Source organism: Bos indicus, chromosome 15 (genome assembly GCF_029378745.1).
Source record: "Bos indicus isolate NIAB-ARS_2022 breed Sahiwal x Tharparkar chromosome 15, NIAB-ARS_B.indTharparkar_mat_pri_1.0, whole genome shotgun sequence".
Taxonomy (NCBI): Eukaryota; Metazoa; Chordata; class Mammalia; order Artiodactyla; family Bovidae; genus Bos; species Bos indicus.
In genome coordinates this window covers 66,537,100-66,558,307 of record NC_091774.1, presented here as the reverse complement: position 1 = coordinate 66,558,307, position 21,208 = coordinate 66,537,100, and the positions used below count along the sequence as shown (strand labels likewise).

General features: G+C 43.9%; 1 long non-coding RNA gene across 1 annotated transcript; it reads left to right on the top strand.

Moving 5' to 3' along the window:
• Positions 1-347: 347 nt before the first annotated feature.
• On the top strand, positions 348-10,494 carry LOC139187359 (uncharacterized). Its single transcript, XR_011570912.1, has 2 exons — positions 348-714; positions 3,426-10,494. It is a non-coding gene; the product is annotated as an uncharacterized lncRNA (long non-coding RNA).
• Positions 10,495-21,208: the final 10,714 nt, after the last annotated feature.

Here is a 21,208-nt window from a genome sequence, read left to right as displayed (position 1 = left end):
CACCAACAGTTACATTTGGAAAATTTTTCAAAATACTGGTTTTGGAATGGTTTTCTTAAAATTATTTGATTTGAACTCTATTTCATGTGGTTTTCATAACATGTAAGTGGTTTTCTAAGACAGTGTAAGCCTGTTTGGTTTCAAACCATTTTTTGAAACCAGATCACTAAGGCAAAATATTTTTGTAAAATTTTAATACTATTTAAAAATTAAAGAATTTTTAATCCAAACAATTTAAAACTCTTTAGAAATCTATTTATCTGAGTACCAAGATTTCTGGATAAGTTTCACACTGTTTAACGTCAAAACATTTAGTCAAAATAGTCTGGATCCGAGACAGACTTTGAAGCTGTGTACTTTCAAAATGGCTCATCTAGATAACATGCAACAATATATGGACCGTTTTATTGTCTCAAAACATTGGTTTCCCATCGTATAAATAGCCCCAGCAGTAACTTCACAGTATTGCAAAATCAGCTGCATATTTTTTTAATTAAAACATCTGTGCCATGCAGAAATGGATTGAAATGTTTTCTTTATCAATAGTATGGAAACATTTTTTGCAAAACTTTCAGCCCTGCCCCCTCTTTCCTTCCCAGAGGGTTCTGACCGTGGATTGCACACCACTGAATGGAACCAGCACTTTGTGGATTCACCTGGTTCTTGCTGTTTTACTAGTATTGTCCCTTGTAATTCTCACAGCAGTGCTCTGAGGTATGTATGCATTATTATGACACTCAGGATCAAGAAACGTCTTAAATAATTTGCCTAAAGTCTTAAAGTTACTGAAGGCAGAACAAGTTTCAGGCCTCATCAGTTTGGCTCCATGTCTCGAGTTCTTAACCATGGTGCTTTCTGCCTCATGCCCAGTGTTCATAACTTTAACTTACTGAACCAGTTTACCTTCCCTGTATATTTCCCCTCTTTCTAGTCTCTGTTCTGGTAGATTACAACCAAAGAATTTCCATGTCCCTGCAATCAGTTGCCAGATATATTATGAGTAATTTATAATCCGTAACAAATGCTGATATTAGTGACTCAGTTTACAGTGAGACACTACAATGGATTTGGGGTAATCTATAAAGTAATACTGCTCCAATGCATCTCTATTCATATATGATTCTTGAGTAGGGACAAAGGGGAAAAGGTAGTGTTAGAGAAAGAAATGCCATAATCCAGATGAAAATAGCATCTTCTGGGATGAAAGTGACCATTGGACAAGAATTGAGCACTCCCTTTACCTGTGGTCGGAGAAGGCAATGGCACCCCACTCCAGTACTCTTGCCTGGAAAATCCCATGGACAAAGGAGCCTGGTAGGCTGCAGTCCATGGGGTCCCTAGGAGTTGGACATGACTGAGCAACTTCACTTCCACTTTTCACTTTCATGCACTGGAGAAGGAAATGGCAACCCACTCCAGTGTTCTTGCATGGAGAATCCCAGGGATGGGGGAGCCTGGTGGTCTGCCGTCTCTGGGGTCTCACAGAGTCGGACACGACTGAAGCGACTTAGCAGCAGCAGCAGTTTACCTGTGGTGGCCTACCCAGGTGGCCTAGTGGTAAAGAATCTGCCCGCCAATGCAGGAGATACAAGCGACACAGGTTGATCCCTGGGCCCTGTGTTGGGAAGATTCCCTGGAGGAGGGCATAGCAACCCACTCCAGTATTCTTGCCTGGAGAATCCCATGAACAGGGGAGCCTGGTTGGCTATAGTCCGTGGGCTCACAAAGAGTCGTTCGCTACTGAGCACACACACACATGCACACACAAACACACCCCTCTACGTTTAGACTGGAGCCAACAGGAAGTAATTTAGAGGCTACCTGAGGGACAAAATGTGGAAGAGTGAGAGTTAGGAGCTGGGGAAAAGGAAGGGACACCTCTGCATAATAGCAGAAAGAGTACCTTCTTTCTGAGATTCCCTTGTACATAGAGGATTATGGGGAAAAATAAAATATTCCTCCTGCTCCTGGTAAGATGACTGCACTGACTCTGAAATTGCTGTTTGTTTTTGGCAATGTGAGTAGCTGTGTTTGATGTCTACAGTTAAGAGCTAGATGGTAAGGAGAATCATGAGGTATATTTCTCACGTTTGTAGACAACTGTCAGAAGATGGCAGAGACATTCTGTAATAATCTGTGGGCTGTAGGGTGGCAAAGGGCAGGGGTGGGTTTCACTGGAGCTCCCCCAAGCTCCCACCCACCCTAAATGAGCTCACCTTGGGGATATTGACTGCTGGCCAATGGATGCTCCAGAACAAGGATCCTGGAACAAGACCAGTTTCTTTGGATGAGGGTAGGGTCATGCCAAAGGTTGTTGGAGAAATTTATGGGAGAGACTAGCAGGAAGTGCTTCGATAAACCTGAACACCAGAAAGCAAGCCTGGGAATAGTGGTGTGCTCATGGGCCACACCCTGAAAGCCTTAGAGACAGGCCATTTCAGGGAATGATTTGTTTTCTCTTGAATCCATTACATTTGGCCCTTGTAGATCAGAAAAAAAATGCCCTGGCTCCCAAATCTGGCCTTAATTAAAATAATTTGTCATGGATAGATACGTCTTAACTGCTGGTTAGGGCTTATCAACCAGAATAAGCCATTTTGCCTCTGGTTTAAACCTGTTCAAGTAAGTGAAGAATGAAGATAACTATACAAATAATTTAGTCTTCAAATATACTTTTCCCTGAAAAATTCACCTAATTAGAGCGAAGGTTTTTTTCACTTGAATTTTCCTCACATTGCTTTTGCGTTATGTTAATAAAACTCCTGTCTGTAGGAGGAAGTACTGCTAGGGGGGAGGGGGAGAAGTGGGAATGGGTGATCAAGATTCCTGTGTAGCAGGAAAAATTACAGTTTAACAAATATAATGACTGGCTGCATGTCTGCATTCCAGGGCACGAGCTGATTGCCTTTGTTTTTATTTTCACTATATTGATAATTAATTTCACCGTAGAAGCAGGCAATTCTTTTGTGGAGGAAATCAGCTTGATAAGCATTGGTGGATCTTTTGAATTGAGAGGGGTAACACCCCCCACAACTGCCTGTGTCTGAATCTGGATGGGCAGTTGAAAATTGTTCTGGAGATAAAGTCATCAGAGTTAGGGTTTGGGACGCTGATAACTGGAGCAGAGAGGAGAAGATCTCCTGGGAGAGGAGGACCCAAGGGTGGAGGAGACAGGCATCCATCCTAGAGGAATTCCCTGCCACAGAGAATGGCCAATTTTAGGGGAGAAATGCCCAGTGTTAACTTTTGACAATGTGTGATTGTATGTATAATATTTTCATCTATGAAAGAGAACACAGTCAAACAATATGAAAGGATCTAGGACAAATCTTAAAATGTTGATTTGGGGCCAATACTTCTTAGCAGCATGGTCTTGGGCAGGTGAGTTTCTTAACCTTTCTGTGCTTCCATTTTCCTAACTACAGATGTAGACCAGTGATGGTGCTCACTTGACAGAGTTGATGAGAAAAGAAACTGAGGTCACATCTGCGAATGGTTAAGAACTTTATTTGACCTTTAATAAGCACTTTTTCCCCTCCAGTAGTCATGTATGAATGTGAGAGTTGGATTATAAAGAAAGCTGAGCACCAAAGAATTGATGCTTTTGAACTGTGGTGTTGGAGAAGACTCTTGAGAGTCCCTTGGACTGCAAGGAGATCCAACCAGTCCATTCTGAAGGAGATCATTCCTGAATATTCACTGGAAGGACTGATGCTGAACCTGAAACTCCAATACTTTGACCACCTGATGTGAAGAACTGACTCGTTGGAAAAGACCCTGATGCTGGGAAAGATTGAAGGCAGGAGGAGAAGGGGACGACAGAGGATGAGATGGTTGGATGACATCACTGACTCAATGGACATGAGTCTGAGCAAACTCTGGGAGTTGGTGATCGACAGGGAGGCCTGGCGTGCTGTAGTCTGTGGGGTCAGAAAGAGTTGGACATGACTGAGCGACTGAACTGAACTGAACTGAAACACTTTATAGGCATCCTATTGGTCTTTCCTGATGGTCCAGTGGTTAAGAAGCCACCTTACAGTGCAGGGGACACAGAGGACGCAGGTTCAATCTCTGGTTAGGGAACTAAGATCCCACATGCTGTGGTGCTGCCACAACTGGAAATATATACATATACACATTCTGTGTGTGTGTGCATGCACATGCAGTCGTGTCCAACTCTTTGTGACCCCGTGGACAGTAGCCCACCAGACTCCTCTGTCCATGGGATTTTCTAGGCAAGAACACTGGAGTGAGTTGCCACTTCCTACTGCAGGGCATCTTCCCCACCCAGGGATCGAACCCACGTCTCTTGCATCTCCTGCATTTGCAAGCAGATTCTTTACCACTAGCACCACCTGTGAAGACCACACTTATAGTTATTAAGTACGTCAAAGGCACTTCTCTTAACGCCACGTTTTCTACCAGCTACTGCTCCATTTCTTTGATTCCTTTGCAGCAACATTTTTAAAGCATTATTTATCTTCTGTCTCTAATTCTTTTCCTCACACTGTCTCTTGAACCAATGTTTCTCAAGTTTTCTTTTTCCATTTTTGTCCCCCTAAGGAAACTTTCTTGCTTTTTTTTTTTAAAAAAATTGCTTTCTCCTACCCATGACATCTGAAAAATCCCATGGACAGAGGAGCCTGCAGGGTTACAGCCCAAAGAGTTAGACACAACTTACTTACTAAGCACCCATGACATTTAATACTGCAGATGTTCTATAGAGTTGTTTATGTCCTATATGTTTATCTATACTTTATACATAGAATTTTTTTAAACAAAAATATTTTTTCATACACCAAGAATTCGTTTCCCCTCCCTTGAGAGAGCTGTCATCGCCACTGAAAACACATGTCTTGAATCTGCCCCAGCCTTTCTTCTCCCCCACTACGCAATAGTTCCTGTACAAGGTCAGGTTCCTGAGCTCCATGTTGCTGAAGTGTGTCAGTCACTCAGTGGTGTCCAACTCTTTGCGACCCCATAGACTGTATCCCGCCAGGCTCCTCTGTCCATGGGATTCTCCAGGCAAGAATTCTGGAGAGGGTTGCCATGCCCTTCTCCAGGGGATCTTCCTGACCCAGGGATCGAACCCAGGTCTTGTTGCTGGCCAAAATCTTGACCTTCTCTGCCCACCACAGCTGAAAGAAAAATACAGAGACACAGTTTGGAGAAAATAGAAATGTGGCTTTTATTCTCAGCCGGCAGAGAGGGGAACCCAGTAGGCTCCTGCCTCAAGAACTGTGCCCCCCTCCATGAGGAGTCTAGAGGCTTCTATAGGGCAAGGGCTTAAAGGTGATAGGATCTTGATTGCCTCCTCTTGCATTGTTTCAAAGACAATCATAAACGGGCATCAGTAACCCAGTAATCGAGTCCGGCAGTTTTGTGCTCTGTGGCCTTCTTTCCGATGTGTAACTACAAGGGGAAGGGTGTTGTAAGGATAAACATCAGATAGGGGATGTATTTAGCAAAGAGTCAAAGGAAAACAATGTGAATTGTAGCTCCTGCAGAGTTAGTGGGTAGAAAAACAAACTTGGTTAGAGACATGTAGAGTTAGGAGCAGTTAAAGTAAAACAACTAGGAATGTTCAGGCCCTGCTCACTGTTCTCTTTATCGTCTGTGTTCTCAGGAAAAGGAAAGAGAAAAACTCATTCCTCTTTTTTCCTTTTCACTGCAACAGTCTCCTGCATTGCAGACAGAATCTTTACTGTCTGAGCCACCAGGGAAGCCCCCATGTTGCTAATCTGTGGTCAATTCTCAGTCCTTGTCTTACTAGATGTCCTGCCAGCATTTGCCGTGATTGCTCACTCCCTCTTCCTTGATATACTTTCTTCTTCACTGGCTTCTGGCACACCCCACTTTCTTGGTTTTTCTCCTAGTCATGGTTGCTCCTTCTCAGTTCCTTGCCAGTTTCTCTCTTCTTGCCTCCCTCTTAATGCTGGAGGACCCCAGGGCTTAGTCCTTGGTCCTTTTCCTTAACTATACTCACTCCCCGTGTGATCTCATCGAACATCCTGGCTTTAAGTTCATGATTCCTTACTTTGTGTCTCCACCAAACGTCTCTCCAGGACTCTAGGCTCATAGAATAACGTCTTACTTGATCCCTCTACTCCGGTGTTTGATGGACCTCCCCCTACTAATATATCCAAGATTTAACTTTTGAAATTCTTTCTTCAAACTGCTCTATACAAGATCTTCTCTATTTTTCTCACACTCCACCAATCCATTAGAAAATTCTGATACCAAAATAAACCCAGAATGCTCCTTGGTATTTACCCAAATGAACTGAAATAAACCCACATCCACACAAAAACCAGCATGCGGGTGCTTACAGCAGCTTTATTTGTAACTGCCAAAACTTGGAAGCAACCAAGATGTCCTTCAGGAGGTGAATGGATAAGTAAACTGTGGTACATCCAGACAATGGAACATTATTTAGCACTAAAAGTAAATGAGCTATTAAACCATAAAAAGTTATGGAGGAAGCATAAAAGGATATTACTTATGTGAGAGAAGCCCATCTGAAAAGGCTACAGACTGTGATTCCCACTGTCCTTTGTTCTGTTTTTGTGGGCTTTCCCCGTCTTTGTCTTTTAGCCACCGCCATTCTGGACCCCTTTTTCCTATTCTAACTACCTAACACTAAGTGAGATAAGCCAATCTAAATACAGTGATTCCCACTGTATGATATTCAGGGAAAGGGAAAATTATGGAGACAGTGAAAAGATCACTGCTTGCCAGGGGTTCGGGAGAGAGAAGGATGGATTGGCAGAGCACAGAGGATTTTTAGGGCAGTGTCAAGGATGACACTGCAATGGTAGGTGTATGTCATTACATATTTGTCAAAACCCATGAAGCGTACAATACCAAGAGTAAACTCTAATGTAAACTATGGACTTTGGGTGATAATGACTGATGTTGAAGCTGAAACTCCAATACTTTGGCCACCTGATGTGAAGAACTGACTCATTGGAAAAGACCCTGATGCTGGGAAAGATTGAAGGCAGGAGGAGAAGGGGATGACAGAGGATGAGATGGTTGGATGGCATCACCGACTCAATGGATATGAGTTTGAGTAAACTCTGGGAGTTGGTGATGGACAGGGAGGCCTGGCGTGCTGCAGTCCACGGGGTCGCAAAGTCAGACATGACTGAGCAACTGAACTGAACTGAGGCATCAGTGCAAGTTCATGGTTATAACAAACTGTACCCATGGGGTGCAGGACATTGACAGAGAGAGAGAGGCTATCTATGTTGGGAAGGGAGCAGGGAATAAATGGGAATTCTCTGTGTTTTCTGCTTAATTTTGCTGTGAACCTAAAACTGCTCTGGAAAAGTATATTAAAAATTTCAGAATCTGCTACCAGTTTGGTGAGAGCCACCATTTTAGTCTGTCTCCTGAATGACAATAATCACCTTCCAACTGGGCTCCCTGAAGGCCTTGTCTCACTAGAGTCTATGCTTTGCCTAGTGGCCTGAGGGTTCTTGCTAGAACACAGGTCAGATCATGTTACTCTTTTGCTCAACACCTTCCAATGGATGCTATCGGACTCAGAGAAAAACCCGAACTCCTGATGGTGGCTTTCTAGGCCTCCCTTTCTAACCCCCTTCCTTCTCCTATCTTGTTCACTGTGCTCCAGTCATACTGGCTTCCACGCTGTTCCTCAGACACACCAGGCTCCTGCCTCGTGGCCTTTGTACCAGCTGTTCCCCTGAAGACCTCTTCTTCCAGTATCCTCGGGACTCCCTCCCTCACTCTGCAAGCCTCTGCTCAAGTGTTGCCTTTTCAATGGGACTTTACTGTCTGCTTTTGTACAGCTGTAGTGCTTCCACCCCCTGCATTCTGAGCTCTTTTACCAGCTCTTTTTTTTTTTCATAGCTCATCATTATTTAGTATACGGTATTGTTTACTTTTTAATTTGCTGTGTGGGCGAAGAATGTCACCTGCCATTTCATTCAACAAAAGATGTTGTGGCCATCAAGCCATCAGCCACTGTAGCCCCTCTCCCCTCCCAAGTGTGCACCCTGAGGGGATTCAGGATGGAGAAAAAAAGGATACTGGCCCTAGATAGCTAAGGTGCATATCAAAGGAATAATTTCAGTAAGCCCAGACTCTTGCATTTTCCTCTACATGGAAAAGCAGTAAATTCATTCATTTGAGATGTCTGACTTTTTCTTTAATTAGCAGTAATCCTTTGATGTTTGACTTCCTGCTTTGTTTTGTTTGCAGAAACTTCAGTATATCTTGGCTTCTTCCTCAACTCTTTGGAACAGTCCCTCTGAGCCATCTAAGAAGCTGTAACCCTTGCTTAGGTTATCTCAGGTGGTGCTAGTGGTAAAGAACCTACCTGCCATTGTAGGAGACATTAAGAGATGTGAGTTCTATCCCTGGGTCAGGAAGAGCCCCTGGAGGAGGGCACAACAACCCACTCTAGTATTCTTGCCTGGAGAATCCCATGGACAGAGGAGCCTGGTGGGCTACAGTCCGTAGGGTCTCAGAGTTGGACACGACTGAGCAGCTTGGCGCTCACTCTCTCATCCCTTCCTTAAGTCCTCAGTAAGTCTGCTGGTTAAAACATAATTCTCAACTTTTAGGCTGTGCATTTGTTTTTCAGTGGACAGTTTTTTATTTGGTCACCCACTGACAGCATAAGAGGTCCATGAAGACAGTTAATGTCTGTCTGTTCTGTTTGCTGCTGGATCCCAAGTCCCTAGAACCGTGTGCACTCATATGCTCAGTTGTGTCTGACTCTTTGCAACCCCATGAACTGGCTCCTCTGTCCGTGAGATTCTCCGGGCAAGAATACTGGAGGATCTTCCCGACCCAGGGATCAAACCCACATCTCCTGCACTGGCAGGTGGTTTCTTTACCACTGAGCCACCTGGGTATCTCCTCCCTAGAACAGTGCATGGCATATATTAGGTGCTCAGTCAGAAGCTGTTGAATAAATGAGAGTCTCCCTACTGCCTCTGACTCCAGGTCCTTCTGCAGTATATGCTTCCAGGGATGGTCTAGGCATATAGACGCAAATAATTATATTGGGGTGACCAAAAATTTGTCTGGGCTTTTGCATAACATCTTATGGAAAACCTAAATGAATATTTTGGCCAGCCCAATAAATTAAGGCAGTTCTTGTATTTTACTATGCTGTAATTCTGTTGCTTATATACGTCAGTAAAAGTCTGCTACATACAATTTTAACAGTACTTGGAAGGACTGAAGTAACGGGGTGTTCGGAGAATAGCAGGTAGGATGGAGAGAAGACGAGAGAAAAACGATGTCAGTCAGGGAATGAAGAGAAATAATTCCACAGAAATGCCAACTCAGTAAGAATGACCAGAAGAAACATCTGGTCCCAAAGAATCCTTGGAGTCATTAGAATAATAGTGTATATTGTTATTGCCTGTTTATATACTACGCTAGTTGAGTGAAAACTGAAAGGGCCCCCGTCCCACTAAGGCCGGAAGCCTTGCTGATATCTAGACAGCAGTTGTCTTAATGAAAAGTTGAAGAATTGCTCTGATTCTTCATTTTATTTGGCTGATGTAAGTATAACCAGGGATACGCTCTCTAATAACTGTTCTCCAGGCTTTAATTTTCTTCTTTTTTCTATTGCTTTTATGAGATGATCTCAGTTCTGGTGTGCTTAGTTGCTCAGTCATGTCAGACTCTTTGCAACCCCATGGACTGTAGCGCTCCAGGCTCCTCTGTCCGTGGGATTTCCCAGGCAAGAATACTGGAGTGGATTGCCATTTCCTATTCCAGGGGATCTTCCCAACCCAGGGATCAAACCCGCATCTCTTGTGTCTCCTGCATTGGCAGGCAAATTCTCAGTTCTGGTAGCTGGGACCAAAGGTGTAGGGGGAAGAAAATGGGTCATTGTGGGATTGAGTAAAATTCTGCAGGATCCAATCCTTCTGATCCAGAGACCACCTCCACTGTCCTCTCCTGATGCAGTGATTGAAAACTCTAGGACTCAGACTCCAAGGCAGAGCCGGCCTTCTCAGTTGATTTTACATCACTGCAAGTATGTTTCCTTCTGGCTGAAATGCCTCAGATTGCAGGTCTGGAACATGTATTAGTGGAGTAATGTCTGGGGAGAAAAAGACGATAACATGGAAACACTGACTGCTATGGCAACAGTTGGAATAATAAACAACATTTTTTTCCCCTAGGAAAATCATAGAGTTTGGCCTTGTGGCAACTCTAGGAAGGGAAATAAGTTATACCCAAGTTAGATCTTGTGTTTGGCCAGATTTTTTCCCCCGGGTTGAAGATATTTGCAAAGTGCTTTATTGGGCAAATGGAGGATGTTATACGTCATTCAAAACTCATATGTCTTTCTAGAAAATTTTTTAAACAAAAGAAACTCAGAATGTATGAATTGAAAAGTCAAAATTTCCCCTCCCCCTTCTCATTCTTCCTCTTTTGGGGTAACCACTGCACTAGGGATTGTTGTAAAATTTCTCTACATGTACAAGTATATTACTAACTGGTTTGGGTTTTTTGGTTTGTTTGTTAATTAAGTGGGTGAAACTTGGTAGGGTACGGTCAGCAATTAGTATAATTCCCCCCTCCCATTTCTTGCTTTGAACAAACTCAAATGATTTCCCTTGTCAGCATCTCAGATGGTTTCATAGATTTCTGACGACTGGTAAGTATTCACCAGCCCAGGCCAGTATAAACTGAAACTTTATCATCTCTCATCGAATTCAAAGTTTCATTCCCCACCACCCCCCTAGGATGCCTGGCCCCAGCTTGGTGCTGACCCGATGAGGCGGGAGGAGTGGCTGTGATGTGACCCGGTCTTTGAGCCTTCCTGCATCGCCATGTCCATTGTGGCCTCATCTCCTCCAGTATGGGGAAGAGGGAATTAGAAAAAAAAAAGAGAGGGGTCTTACTTGACTGGCACTGTTGTAACCTGTGTGGTTGATGCCCAAATGTCAGCTCTTCAGAGACCCCAGGCCCTTTACTCTATAGAGAAATCAATCCCTTTTATACCATTTGATGAGTTATAGCTCCCTAAACTTGCACCGTAATAATTCATGCTTTCAAACTGTGGTGTGGAGAAGACTCTTGAAAGTCCCTTGGGCTGCAAGATCAAACCACTCAATCCTAAAGGAAATAAACCCTGAATATTCATTGGAAGGACTGATGCTGAAGCTGAAGCTCCAATACTTTGGCCACCTGATGCAAAGAGCTGACTCATCAGAAAGACCCTGATGCTGGGAAAGATTGAAAGCAGGAGGAGAAGGGGACGACAGAGGACAAGATGATCTGATGGCATCACTGACTCGATGGACATGAGTTTGAGCAAGCTCCAGGAGATGGTGAAGGAGAGGGAAGCCTGGCAGTGCTGCAGTCCATGGGGTTCCAAAAAGTCAGACATGGCTGAATGACTGAGCAACAACAACAGCAACTCACACCCTAGCTTGTGTGCCTTCCTTCCCCAGGCATTATGAAAGTGTATTTTTCAAGGTAGGATGATAGAACATGTTTTCTTTATTTTTAAATAGCTTGATTCATGCTTTAAAAGTATTTAGACATAGGATATGTGGGCCTCCCTTTGTACTCTTGGTCTGGGACCTGGAAATATTAGGGGTGGTCATGGATCAGCCCATAGGAAACTCATGCCTCCATGACATGCTCAACCTTGGGAGTACAGACGGGTTCTGCTGACGCCTTCCCTCCTTTCTCCAGCCTCACAGCGAGCCTCAGCCAGCCTCCCATCTTTCTGCCTCTTCAGGCTAGTGTCTCTCTCCCTGTCCATACCCCCAAACTCTGAGCGCTGCCTTTCAAATTCTCCCAGAACCCTTTCGCCTCTGTTTTAGGTAGCAATACCTGGTGGTGAGCTTGTGTACAGCCAATGTACCTGAGGCTGAAGGATGAGAGGTAGCAGCCTCTTCTGGCAGACAGACGCACCTAGATTCCGAGTGGTTCTCCCGGGGAGCGTCTCCCTCAGGCTGAAGGGGAAAGGAGGAAAACACGACTCTGCTCTCTACTCCCGTGGATTCCCTTCCGAAGATATTCTCTACTGAACCTCAGCCTTTTCTTATATGACCTGGAGGTGGGTGAACAGGATCCATAGGGAAGGGCACCTCCTGGGAAGACCTGTGTGGGTGTGTCTAGAGCTTCTCTTAGAACGGGTATGTCTTCATCACCCAAGCATAAACCTTGGGCTTTAGCAGAATACAGAGACAATGGGAAAAGCCCCACCTGGTAATCTTTTACACATGCACATCTACTCATTTGTTAATTATTTATTGAGCCCTAAACTTGCCTTTTTCACTTGGATGGTCATTTATACGTTCTTTTAACAGCTACATAGCATTTCGTGTGGTGCATGTGTCTGTACCATAATTTATTTAACCATTCTCATATTGACAGTTATTTAGGTAGGTTTTTTTATATAGCAAGAAAAACTGCAATGAATAATCCTTTAATATATATCCTGCACCCTTTTATAAATATTCTTAGAAGTGTGATTGCTAATCTACAGGGTCCACAGATTTTACATTTTGGTAGGAAGCACATTTTGTTTAATTGGTGGAGTCAAATTATCCTTCAAAAAGCTTCAGCAATTTATACTCTTACTAAAGTATCTTTCCCTAAACCCTTGCCTACACTGAATAGTGTCACTCTAATCTAATCAGTGACAAATTCTATCTCTTTGCTATTTTAATTTGGTTTTCCCAAATCACTAATGAAGATGAATGCCTTGTATATACTTACTAGCCATTTGTACTTCTGTGAATTATGTTTGTATCTTCTGATTACTTTTTAAAATAATTTTTTAAAAGTCTTTATTGAACTTGTTACGATATTGCTTCTGCTTTATATTTTTGGTTTTTCCGTCCTGGGGCATGTGGCATCTTAGCTGCCTTAATGGGGATTGAACCCATACCCCTTGAATTGGAAGGCGAAGTCTTAACCACTGAACCACTAGGGAAGTCCCTAGATGACTTTTTTAATGTTTAGAATTCTCTGTTTCAGTCATAACTGCTTGACCTTAACACATGTTGCAAATATTTTTTCTCTGTTATTCTCAAGATGCTTTAATCATAAATAGACAGATTCTTGAGGCCAAAGGATTCCTTTTTGTTGACTTGAGTTAGTAACTCCAAAAAAACAGAGTAATGAATTATATATTAGTCAACAAATTTACTATAACAAATTATCCCCAAATTTCTGTAGCTTCATTCAATGAAAGTTTATTTTTCAGTTTTGCAACACCCCAGCATGGGTGTTCCGGATCAGCTCTTTTCCAAGTGACTCATGGATCCAGGATCCTTCTACTTTGGGTTCTGCTCTAAATTCTTGAAGTCTTCTCCATTTCAGCTGGCAGACGGGGAAGGAAAGAGCAGAGAATTTCACGGGATGTTTTGTAGGCCAGGCTTGGAAGTGCCTGGCCTATGCATCACTTCCTCCCTTATTCCTTTGGCCAGAGCATAATCATATTATGAAGAAGACTAGAAATGAGGTCTAGGTCTGAGCCTGCGGAAGCCTCTGCTGCAGTAAATGGAGCAGACCAACATCTCAGCAAATACACTTCTTCACAACTCATTGTGTTACTGAAGGAAGTCTAGTGACTCTTGAAGGAGAGCATAGGGTGATCCTTACCAAACAGTTTTCAACACACAGAGTGCTGTCTGAATGTCAAGCATCATGAGTCCGGTGACATCTTTCATCTCTTCCTTATGAAATACAATTTGAAGTCTTCTTCAAAGGGGATATGGAGTCTTATGAATTCTTTTATGAGGAAAAACAATTCTCTCTCTCTCAATCCTAAAACATTTCTGGAGATTTCCCTTCTCAGACTCAGAGGCATTGAGCTGGGGGATTGGAGCAAGGGCTGGGAACAGGCATGTCCAGTGGACGCAGGGGGGCAGTTGGCTGAGAGCTCACAAGGTAAGCTAGAGCTGGGGTGGAATTGAAATAAATACGTTTCCAGGTTGGGGGAATCAGTGTAAGGGTTGCTGAGTGGTGAGTTTTGGGAATGCAACTTTTCTAAGGGGTGACCTTAATAACAGATTAGGGCAGGGGGAGGAGAAGGCAAGAACAGTCTGGAGCATGGATTTCTGATCCAGGTTTGAAATAGGAAGGAGAGGCAAATGCTAAGACTGGTGATGGAAGCAGCATTCAGAATTGTTCCCCAACAGTGACAGCAGGAATTCCAGACAAAACATTTTATCATCTTCAGCAGCCTTGAGCCCAGGACAGCCCTTGCACACCTTGGCCGTTGTGATATTCTCTAAACCCAAGCCTTTATGTCATGAGGAAGCAGTGCTTCACCACCTGGACCACCTTCAGGGGTTATCCTGGGATGCTATTTGGTGCTCTGGCTCTGAAGACACTTGGCTAGTTGGAGAAGTGCTATGTGGACATTCATAACTAGAATGAGAGTTAATGCCCTCTGGCTTCATGACCAATGATCCCATTCCATTAGATGTGCTGTTGAGGCCAGCAAGAGTCATAGCCTGTTTTTTTTTTTTTTTTTTTTTTTAATAAGGGGTAATTAGTTCCAGGACCAATCAAAAGAAGACAGCAACTTTTCCCCAAACTCCTCAGGTTCCAATAATGTTCCTGACCTTGGGCAAGTTGCATTCTCTCCCTGGGACTGTTTTACCATCTGAAAAAATGGGGTAGAGTCTGTGGGGGTGATTTCTCTTCCAGCTCTGACTTTCTTAGAAGCTAAATACAAGAAGTAAATACCAGAGTTTGCAGGAAAAGAGGGGTTCTGTCCCAAAGTGATCAGCGTGGTCTTCCCATTGGTGAGTTCACATATAACCCCGTAGTCTGTGATGCCCTGGACTGCTCAAGGGCTTTAAAGTCTTCCTCATCACTCATACTGGAAGACAAAGCTGTCCCAGGGGGATGCTTTGTGCTCTGTTCAAGAGGCCTTACTGCCTGCTACCTCTCCACCTCCCAATCCTAGCACATCACTGATTTCTTTCTTGTGGCCTCTCCCTGTTTGAGTCATCCTTTCAAATAAACCCATGTTGATGGTGCCCTGGCTTTAAATTTTGGCTTCTTCTCACAGGGTCTCCCATTCTCTCTGAAACAATACACTGAAGGTCATGGATAAGTCCTCACTAGTCTTGCGAAGACTTGGAATCCCAGGTGTCCCCACGGAGAGAGAAATCAGACAGTTGTTGTATATCACAGCACTTGTCCTGATTTTTCTGTTTGACCAAACTTCAGAGGGTGGCAGATGATGGTCAAATAAAGTTTAGCTCTGAGAGGCCAAGAATTAGCTCTGTGAGAAGGTGATGTGAGTTAATGGCCTTTCCATTGGCTAGGGATTTAGTAGAAGTAGAACATGTACATTGTAGGTCCTGAGGCTACCTTGGAGAATTCATTTACCACATATTTTACTAAGATGAGAGGAGCTTGACAATCAGATATACATGGGTAGTAGCCAACAGGATCTTGGAACCAGATAGGAAGAGATCCTAGCTGATGTTTTGGTCCAGCCTTGATCTACTATTCTTTGAAGTTGGTTTTTAAATTTATTTATTTATTATTTTTTGGCTGTGCTGTGCACAGCATGTGGAATCTTAGTTCCTTGACCAGGGATTGAACCCATGCTCCCTGCAGTGGAAGTGCAGTATCTTAACCATGGGACCACAGGAAAGTCTCAAAAATAATCATTATTTTCAGGTCTAGGATATTCCTATCATTACCAAAAAAAAAAAAAAAAATCAAGATGCACTATTTGGGGCCTTATATGGGGCTGGGAGTAATCGTGATGATTGACAGAATACTGAGCCTATTTTTCCTTCTGCCACCCAGCCCCTTCTAAGTCAACAATCAGGAAAGGATACTTTTGTAGAGGAAAGTGTGGTATTGGTTAATTAACTTCTGCAGCATGGCTGGCATATGCTGATACCAGTCTCTGCTCTGACCAGACCTTAATTTCCTCCACTTTGTAGGGGCACATTTGGAAAAGAAAAATGAATCTACCAACCCAGAGAGACAACTGTGGGAGAGAAGCTCCCATGTGGCTAGAGAGAATTTTCTAGAATTTTCTTGTCTAGGAAACCTATCCTGGGCTATGGCTGGATGAAGCACAAGCTGGAATCAAGATTGCCAGGAGAAATATCAATAACCTCAGATATGCAGATGGGCTCCAAAATCACTGCAGATGGTGACTGCAGCCATGAAATGAAAAGATGCTTACTCTTTGGAAGAAAAGTTATCAACCTAGACAGCATATTAAAAGGCAGAGACATTACTTTGCCAACAAATGTCCGTCTAGTCAAGTCTATGGTTTTTCCAGTGGTCATGTATGGATGTGAGAGTTGAACTATAAAGAAAGCTGAGCGCTGAAGAATTGATGCTTTTGAACTGTGGTGTTGGAGAAGACTCTTGAGAATCCCTTGGACTGCAAGGATATCCAGCCAGTCCATCCTAGAGGAAATCAGTCCTGAATATTCATTGGAAGGACTGATGTTGATGCTGAAACTTCAATACTTTGGCCACCTTGTGTGAAGAGCTGACTCACTTGAAAAGACCCTGATGCTGGGAAAGATTGAGGGCAGGAGGAGAAGGGGACAACAGAGGATGAGATGGTTGGATGGCATCACCAACTCAATGGACATGAGTTTGAGTAAGCTCCAGGAGTTGGTGACAGACAGGGAAGCCTGGCAGTGCTGCAGTCCATGGGGTCACATAGAGTCAGACACGACTGAGCGACTGAACTGAACTGATCTGATGAGAGCAGGGTCCATGTCTTAGCATCATTTCTGGTGCACCCTGGGTGGCAGCATAGGGAATGAACAGGTGAATCCAGGGCTGCCTCCCCAGTGTCCATGATGAATGCTCCTGGGGCTGAGATGCCCTCTTTGTAAGTAAAGCCCCACAGCACTTGCCCCACAATTTGGCACATACTGTCCTATTTTGTTGTTTTCTAAATCTTACCCCATTTCTTACTATTTGCACTGAACATGGTGTTTAAAATCTAGCCTGAGTCCTAGATGTAGATTATGGTTTCTGACTGCTGTGTAATATTTCATTACATATTTATACCAAACTCTCTAGAGATGGATATTTAGGTTGCCTCTGGCGACTAATCAACTCCCAGCCACCCCCAGGCTCACAGTATGTCTTTGTACTTGTCTTCTTCCAAAACGCCATCTGACTTTAGTTGTTAAGTGTTTACTTGAATGGTTTCAATCACAGTCATTGCTTTCTTAACTAGTGTGTAAATTCCTTTCGAGCAGATAATCACAGTCTCTACTTGTTAGGTGCTTTTGAGTATAGATGAAATTATGTGTTATGAAGTGCTTAGCACATTATCTGGCAAGCAGAAAATTCTCAGTAGATGGTATAAGCCCTCCAGAGCCTAGAACACATTAGGACTTTAATAAATACCAATTACAATAATGAATGTTTAATCACCTCTGGTGATCTGGGGTCTCCTTCTTCATAAAGCTTGGTCCCAGAACACTTAAAACATGAGGTGTTCAGGAGGCAGTAATTACAAGAGTCACCATTAATCCTCCCAAATTATTCCCCTTTTACAGATGATAAAACTGAAACTCAGAGAGGTTTTGCATCTTGCTTATGATCATTCAGCATCGTTTGTGGCAGAACTGGGGCTGAAACCCTGGGCGAACTCCAAAGTTTTTACTTTTAACCACTCTTTCATCACCACCCTTGGGAAAGCACGTTTAGATTATTACTATTTCAGCAACAGTAGCTTTTATTTTCTCTGTGTGTGGATAACAAAGAATTTAAAATTCAGTTAATGCTTACTGAGACCTCACATGTGCCAGGCCCTGCCAGGAACATATTTAAAGGACATTTGTGTACATTACTGAAAGATGCTCCCTGGGTGGCTACAGCAGTGGGCACATGGCTTGGTGAGTAGAAGCCAGGCTGGATTCTGGCCTCTGCTTGTTCCCTACCCTGGCGCCTGTGTGCAGTACACAAACTGCCCGAGTGTGTGCCGTACCCCTGGGAATATGGCATGTATTTCCTCAAAGCCATGTCATTGAATCTTCTTCTCCACAACAGTCCTATGGGGCATACACATTTCTGCTGGACAGATGAAGAGACCAAGGTTCAGAGTTGCAACATTTCAAGGCAACATGATCTTAAGGTACAAAGATCCAGCATTCAAATGGGAGTCCTTTGGCATCAGATCCACAGTCTGGCAAGCATAAAGCAGTGTGATGGAGTCCCTTCCATGTAGGGAAGCAAAAGAGATTCAGGAATCACTGGGCAGAATCTGCCAAGTTTGACAACTACTGCTGAGCCGATCCTCCTGCTTTGATGTAGCGGCCTCCCCAGTGAGTGATGGATGTGGTCCCCCATCGGAACTCCAGAGGAGACGAAGTTCCAGACAGGCTGAAACCGGAGTCTGGGGAGACATCACCAGTGAGCATAGCACTGCGGAATGTGAATGCTTGAAGCTGTCCTGAGCTCTTGGAATAGGCTGCAGGTTTCAGGGCCCATACGGCTTCCACTGCACAAGGGATTAGGAAATATATTTACCTGTAGGTACAGAGTAGCACATGCTCAACCAAGGACCAAGAGATCTAGCCAGTGGCTCAGTGGAGAGGGACAGTCTTCTGGGTAGTGAGGTTACTATGAGGACCCCAGAGAAAGTCACACTGGGCTTGCCCTCTGGCACTTATGAGCCAACCTCTCAGAGCCTTGGTGTTCTCATCTCCTCCTTTATTCCTCTATGATTTTTTCTAGTCCTTTGGAAACTGAGCTTATGATCTCCCTGAAGATACACCTATGTCCCAAGGTCAAATCAGGACCTCTGATTTTTGAATGTTTTATGAAATTATTATCTCAGAATGAAGTCTACCCTCCCATGTTCATGGTAGCATTATTCACGACAGCCAGGATATGGAAGCAACTTCAGGACCTGTTGACTGCTGAATGGAAAAAGAGAATGTAAGATATATAAAAATAAGAAAGTAAAGGGTATGAAAAGTGAAGTGAAAGTGAAAGTTGCTCAGTCGTATCTGATTCTTTGTGACCCCATGGACTATGCAGTGCATGGAATTCTCCAGGCCAGAATACTGGAATGGGTAGCTGTTCGCTTCTCCAGGGGATCTTCTGAATCAAGGGATCAAACCCAGGTCTCTCACATTGCAGGTGGATTTTTTTTACTAGCTAAGCCACCAGGGAAGCCCAAGAATGCTGGAGAGGGTAGCCTATCCCTTCTCCAGGGGATCTTCCCAAACCCAGGAATTGAACCAGAGTCTCCTGCATTGCAGGCAGATTCTTTACCAGCTGAGCTACCAGAAAAGCCAAATAAAGTGTATATAAATATGATATTCGTGTATATATATTCAGTTCAGTTCAGTTCAGTCGCTCAGTCGTGTCTGACTCTTTGTGGCCCCATAAACTGCAGCACGCCACACCTCCCTGTCCATCACCAACTCCCGGAGTCCACCCAAACCCATGTCCATCGAGTCGGTGATGCCATCCAACCATCTCATCCTCTGTCATCCCCTTCTCCTCCTGCCCTCAATCTTTCCCAGCATCAGGGTCTTTTCAAATGAGTCAGCTCTTCGCATCAGGTAGCCAAAACTTCAACATCAGTCCTTCCAATGAATATATATATATAACATATATATCTGAATGTCTACTGTTCAGCCTTTAGAAGAAGAGGAATTTTGTCATTTGAAACAGCATAAATGACTCTGGAGGGCATTAAGCTAAGTGAAGTAAGTCAGACAAGGAAAGACAAATAACTCACAGTATCACTGATACGTGGAATCTTTAAAAAAAAATTTTCCAAACTTTAGAATAGAGAAGGGCTGGGGGTGGGAGAAATAGGGAGGGGTTGGTTAAAGGGTACAGCTTTCAGCTATAGGATGAATAAGGTCTGAGGATCTAATGTATAAGACAGTGACTAGAGTTGATAACACCACTGCATGATTGAAATGTGCTTAGATATTCTCTCTCACACACACAAATGATAAATATGTGAGGTGCTGGGTGTACTGATTAACTCTAGGGTGGGAATCCTTTGACAATGTATGTGTATAGCAAATCATCAGGTGGCACACTTTAAATATCTTCCAATTTTGCCCATTACATGGGCTTCCCTGGTGGCTCAGTGGTAAGGAATCTACCTGCTAATACTGGAGACCAGGATTTGATCCCTGGATCGGGAAGATCCCCTGGAGAAGGAAATGGCAATCCACTCCTGTATTCTTGCCTGGGAAATCCCATGGACAGAGGAGCCTGATGGGCTGTAGTCCACGGGGTCACAAAGAGTCAGACACAACTGAGCGACTGAGCACCCGTGCCCATCTAGGTAAAGCTGCAGGGAGTTCGGTGGTGGGCCAGGGGAGAATGTTGCTCTCAAGCACCCAGGATTTTTCTGCCAGTGAAGGAGATGTGTGTTTGGATGGGCTGTTCTCAAGATACTCGGCAGGTATTCCTTCCCTCTGAAACTGGGGACTCCCCTATCACACACACACACACACACACACACACACACACACACACTGTTCGGGGTGCTGGAAATGTCACAATAATTCCTACCTCAAGGGAGTTTATTTACATTTAAAGGGAGACAGACTAACAAGTGTTTATAATCCTAATAAGAGCTAAAATAGGCACTAGAACACTGGAGGAAACAGAGAAGACTTCCTGGAGGAAGTAATATCTAAGCTGAGTCTCAAAGGATGAGTAAAAGGTTGAATGGGAAGCAAGTTCCAGGTGCCCGGCACAGTCTGTGCGAAGATCCAGAGCAAAACCAGCAAAGCCAGGTGGTTTGAGGAACAGAAAGATTGGGAAACAAAAGACCCCACAGGGTTGGCTTGTCTGTTTTGCTACGTTCACGCTTTTGGACTTTACTGTGGGGCACTGGGGGGCAGGAAGGAATTTGAATAAGGATTAACACGCTCTGAAGTTGAGAAAGATTGCTTTGGCCTGACGCAGAAGGCAGGGAGAGTGGGACAGAGACTGCACAAGGGGAGATTTGTTAGAAGGCTATTCAGATGTGGGATTATTTAAGGAAACCTAAAAGCCCAAGTCTAACTGTGCCCATTAGAAAACAAGCCTTTCTCCTTCCACCCTAGAGGAGCTGCCTTTGGAATCTTTGGAATCTCTAGGATCTTGGAGGCCAGTGAGAGCCTCCGTCCTCCAGGCTCCCCCTGTATAGCGGGAGTGCTCCAAAGTGCCCCCATTCCTTCCCCTTCCAAGAATCTTTCCTCCCAGCATTCCTGCAGCCTCCAGA